This window comes from Rhinolophus sinicus, chromosome X, assembly GCF_036562045.2.
Source record: "Rhinolophus sinicus isolate RSC01 chromosome X, ASM3656204v1, whole genome shotgun sequence".
Lineage (NCBI taxonomy): Eukaryota > Metazoa > Chordata > Mammalia > Chiroptera > Rhinolophidae > Rhinolophus > Rhinolophus sinicus.
Genome location: NC_133768.1, coordinates 35,495,603 through 35,501,768, shown reverse-complemented (window position 1 = coordinate 35,501,768; position 6,166 = coordinate 35,495,603).

The following is a 6,166-nucleotide window of genomic DNA, read 5'->3' as shown; positions in this document are numbered from 1 at the left end:
TCCAGGATTCTCATAGCAGCACTATTAAGAGTAGCCAAATAAATAGCCAAATAACTACTCATATGCCCATCAATAGTGTAATGAATAAATAAATTGTGGCATATTTACACAATCGAATTGAATTCCATGCAATAATGAGAATGCAAAGTTTACAACTTCATACAACAGCATGAGTGAATCTCACAAATACAATGTTTCATGAAAGAAAAGAGATCCAAAATATATACTGTATGATTGTATTTATATAAAATGCTGATAGGCAAAACTCTTATTACTATAAGTAAAAGTAGTAGCTTTTCTTATTTTTCTTCTCCTTTTTATTCCAATAGTTTTTTACTTTTCAATTATAATTCACATACAATATTATATTAGTTTCAGATGTACAACATAATGATTAAACATTTATAAAACTTGCAAAGTGATCACCCCAATAATTCTAGTACCCATCTGACACTATACATATGCATATTTATTACAATATTATTGACTATATTCCTTATGCTGTACTTTATATCCCCATGACTATTTCATAACTATCAATTTGTACTTAAGCCCTTCCCCTTTTCATCACCCATCCCCTCCTTCCATCTGGCAGCCATCAAAATGTTCTCTGCATCTATGACTTTGTTTCTGTTTTGTTTGTTTATTTTTCTTTTTCAGATTGTACATATAAGTGAAATCATATAGTATTTATCTTTCTCTGTCTGACTTATTTTCCTTAGCATAATATCCTCTAGGTCTATCCATGTTGTTGCAAATGGCAAGATTTCATTCTTTTTATGGCTGAGTTATATTCCATTGTATATGTTTACCACTTTTTTGTATCCATTCATTTATTGATGGACACTTAGGTTGTTTCCATATCTTGGCTATTATAAAGAATGCTGCAATGAACATATGGATGCATATGTCTTTTTGAACTAGTGTCTGGGTTTCTTTAGATAAATACCGTAAAGTGGGATTACTGGGTCCTTCTTTGTCTCTTATTGTAGCCTTTGTTCTAAGGTCTATTTTGTCTGGTATAAGTATTGCTACCCTGGATTTTTTGTTGTTTCCATTTTCATGAAATATCTACTTCCATCTCTTTCAATCTGTGTGTTTTTCAATCTGAACCGAGTCTCATAGGTAGTTTATGTAGGGGCCTTGTTTTCTTATCCATTCAGCTACCCTATGTCTTTTAATTGGAACATTTAATCCATTTACATTTAAAGTAGTTGTTGATAGATATGTAGTTATTGCCATTTTATTATTCATATTTTTTATCTTTCTCTTTCTTCTTCTTAAAGAAGTCCCTTTAACATTTCTTGTAATACTGGTTAGGTGGTAATAAGCTCCTTTAGGTTTTTCTTGTCTGGGATAAAGTACGGGTTTCTCTTAGGTGGGAAGTAATTGGATGAGACCATAAGTAGGGAACTTCTGGGATGCTGGTAAGTTCTGTTTCTTGATTTTGATGCTAATTACAGGGACAGGTATAGTTTGGCAAATTCACTGAGCAGTATGTTTATAATATGTGTGCTTTTCTGTATCCAAATTGTACTTGAATAGAAAGTTTTTAAAAAGATACTAAAATCATCTTAAAAAACAGCAGGCTACATTGAAATTTACATGTTCACTTAATTTGTCCTACCTTTTCTTATTACTATCATTACTTTTGTTTTTGTTTTTTGTTATTTAGCTTCATTCTAGTATAAGGTGGAAATGGTATTTTGTACCCCATTTATTTTGCAGTTATGAGGCCAATTAGATACTGTAATTTAATTTGCACTGTGTGTTCTTACTTTATTTTATCAAGATTTTTCATTTATTGTTCTAGAATGCCAAGGTTTTGCATATGTAATCTTATTATCAATCAGTGATGTGCAAAACTGTCAAAGTGAAGCAGAATTAGTTGTGAGTCTGTAACTTTGACAAATGCCATCGCAGTCCAGCTCCCTGATAATCACAGTTATGGATACTGCATCGAGAAACATTGGTTGAAAAATTAATTAAGTCCTGTTATAGAGACTAAAATGAATATAAAGAACAGGGAGAAAAAGCTAACAAAAAGGGAAAGACAAGTAGCAGCTTATTGAATTGAAGAGATATCTCACCCTGTAAACAGAGAGAGAATTAAATGCAATGAAGATACTAAACTGGGAGGTGTGAATTTGATGAGCAAGGATGGAAAAATCATTCTGCTGGATTTGAGAAGGTTAAAGTCTGGGCAGGAAATAAAATAAAATTCAACAGGGACAAAATGTAAGCTACTATGCCCAGGACAAGTAATCTGAAACAGAAATATTTTGTGGTATAGAGAAGCTAGAAAACACTAGTATCCTGAGAGAGGCTTGGGAGAGCAAAAAATTAGGTACTAAGTGGTAACAGGACTGAAGAGAAAGGCCACTGATCCTTTTCAACTCTGAGGGTCCATTTATTCTTATTTCCCTCTGAACTACCTTGGAGCTTCCTTCAAGGTTAATAGTAGCTTGATAAGGCCAACAAACAAACAAACAAACAAATAAAAAAATAAAAAATAAAAACCCCCAAACAAACCATGTAGAGTCATGTAGAAATCACATGAAATGGAGTTGTGTGGGGGAGAAGACAATTGTATCTCTGATCCTTGCACTGTTACTTAGACAGAAGACCAAAGCTCTCTTTTTAAAAAGTTACATGCATATGCTCACACACGTGTGTGTATGTGTGTGTGTTTATTCCTTGAGTTCCCTGTTGTACCATTATGCTTAGAGCACAATTGATAAATCTACTTCACAGGTGACTAAGATGCCAATAACTGTGGTTTGGTGCTTTCCCACCTTGGTCTCTAGTTCATGAGATATAAAAGCCAGTCTCTGGTACTTTGAATTTAGCCCTTCTCTTTATACTGTGTTTTAGTTACTACATTTACTGAAACTGTGGATAATATAAAATATTCTTGGGCGCATGTTTTCTATCTCATAAATAATACATAGGATACATTACATGCTCTATTTTGTGTTAAAAACATTTTATTTGCCAGTGGAAACCCCAGTACTAGAAAAATGTCAATAAAATAAGGGGGGTGGGGGGTGGGAGATGAGGGTAAGGGGGATCAAATATATGGTGATGGAAGGAGAATTGACTCTGGGTGGTGAACACACAATGGGATTTATAGATGATGTAATACAGAATTGTACACCTGAAATCTATGTAATTTTACTAACAATTGTCACCCCAATAAATTTAATAAAAAAAAAAAAGGAGTCCATTTTTATTATTTGTAATGAAGAAACAGACTGGTGCATTGTGTATTGAAATTTGAGTATTTCCATTCACCTGAAAGAGAATTTGTTTGTGCTATGCCAAAAAAGAAAAAAACAAACAAAAACGTTGTTTTTAGAAAAGTCTCTTCAGAAATATTATCTTAACTGAAATGAAACAAAATAATTTTGGTTTGGCACAATTTGAAAGGTGTCTTAGTTTGGGTTCCTTTAAACAGGTCCTGAGACAAGGATTTAGGTACTCGCAGTTTATTTGGGAGTTGATCCCTGGAAGCACAAAATAAGGGTCCATTATAGAAGAAATCAAATTTGTGAGCAACTAGATCTTTAATTTCACTGGGGAGCCCTCTGAGTGAAACTGTGTGGGACATGCTTCAGAATTGATGCTCCCAGAGGATGGCTAATGCTTTTATCCACCATTTTTCATCCTTCACTAGTAAATGTTTTGTTTTTGCTGAAAGAAATAAGAATTCAGCCAAGGCACAATGATATCCATTTACAAAGGAATAAGCAAGTATGTTTTCACATGTTGGTATTTGCTGAAGGCATTGTGGATTACTCATCAAAACGGTTACTTTAGTGAGGGGCTAGAATTGATAGCACCAGCTCAGACCTGGTGGCAAATACGGTGTTCAAGGGCAGTGGCAATCTGTTTTCAATGCATAGTTGGTCATGATGGGTATAAGGTGTGAGAACTTGAGTGGAAGACTGTGGTAAGAAGGAGAGTTTCAACAGGCAGGGAGAATAGTGTGTCAGAGTCTTGGCAGTCCTAGTAAGGTCAGGCAGAGAGGCAAGTTGACCATTAGAATGGGGAGTCAGAGGTTTCTTGGTTAAGGTTCATGTTTCCCCTGACTAGAAAAGGGGAACACCAAGCCTAATGCAGGGTCTCCTGCTCAAGAGGGTATTAGAAGCCTAAAGAGATGACTGGAACAAAACCAGTAGTGAAGAAGCCCCATCCTCTAAAGTGGGAGACGAGTTGGAGAATTAAAGCTCATGAACCAAAGGAACACTGCAGGAATCTGCGGTTACTGAATTTTCCCTGATGATGAACTCCATTTGATGTAGGACTAGAGCAACTCAACCAGTTCCAAACTCATATTAAAATTGATTTAAGCCTGCAGGTGGGTGTCAGTTGGTAGTTGACGAGGGTGAGCCTGGAGAGATGCCAAAATATAGAGGTCTAGCAGAGCCTCTTATTTGTCAGCTAAATAGGCTCCTTACATCTTTGAAAGACTGAATTTATTCAGTCATCATATTTCTCCAACAGAGTCACAGGCACACATATTTTTAGAATGTCAGTATAAATAATTAATACCCAGAAACACAGTGCTCATACATTTGTCAATTTCTACTTAAATGATGTGTTAAACTTTCAAAATATTTATTATTCTCCTTTTATGGGTAAAGTACTGTGAAGAATAGAAAAAAAAATAAAACGTAGTTCCTTCCTTGCAGAAGCTTGCAATATTATTAAATGTATGCAATCCCCATATTGTGTGTGTCTCTGGCACCTAGCATACTGTCCAGCACATAACAGATACTTGGTACATATCTAATAAATTAAGAGCTCGTAGGGAAATCCAGTGTCTCCCTAAAATAATTAAAACCCTGTTCTTCCAAGTTTAATAATAGAGAGAGAATCTCCACCTGAAAAGGAAAAGATGAACTTTGTAGCACCAGCACTTACCTCCGATATTCACCTTCCCACTGGGATCTAATTCCTATTGCCAATGTGCTGACATAAGAAGGCATTGATCTCCCAAAAATGAACTCATGGCCCTTCCTCACATGCTGAAAAATCACACATGAGGTTAAGATAAAAATTTTAATAACTAGTACTTAGAATAAATTCTGGCACATGGTAAGTGCAGTTGGCCCTCTGTATCCATGTGTTCCACATTTGCAGATTCAACCAACCTCAGATAAAAAATATTTGGAAAAACAATATGTTGTTGTTGATGTGTGCTATGTAGTTAGGCCTACGATGATTGCATATGTACTGAATATGTACAGACTTTTATTCTTGTCATTATTCCATAAACAATATAGTGACAACTCTTTATATAGCATTTGTATTGTATTAGATATTATAAGCAATCTAAAGATGATTTAAAGTATACAGAAGGATGTATGTAGGTTATAGGCAAATATTATGCCATTTTATATAAAGGACTCGAGCATCTGCAGATTTTGGTATTCATGGTAGATGGAAGGGTTATCCTGGAACCAATCCCCTAAGATGCCAAGGGATATCTGTATTATATAAGCCTTTTATGCGTATTAACTCACTGAATCCTCATAAAAATCTGTGGAGTAGCTACTATGCTTATCAAGAAACCAAAGAACAGAATGGTGAAATAACTTACATAAGTTTACCCAGCTAGGAAATGCCAAGCAAGGATTCTAGCCCAGGCATGTGTGACTCTGGGGTCTTTGTGAATACTACTCTATCCTGCTCCAAGAATTCATTCAGATCCATAGAGAGCAAAGGGAAGTAATCCCTGGGAAAAATATAAGATGGACAAATTGCTTATGCAGTAAGACTTATTGATCTTAATCTTTGTTTCTCTTACTTGGGCAAGTTATTTCACATGCCAGGTGCCGTCTGTCTTTCTCCTTCTGCTTTTCAGTGTCCTCTAAGGCCCAAGAGTCTGAAAAAGCAACAGGAAGCACTTTCTCTCTCTTTCTAAAGCCTCCTTCTACCAGGACCTGTCCCTTCCTCACGTGACTGACACCAGTGATGTTCCTCCTTTATAAGGAGACTTATTCTACTTGCCATGCTTCTATCTTATTAGAAGTGAAAACAATTTGTAAACTGTAAAGAACTATTAAAAATCAAAATGTTATGTATACTTAGCAGACATAATGACAGTTAAAAGACGTTGCTCTAGCATCCTGTTTTAGGTGAAAATGTCAATTATATCAGC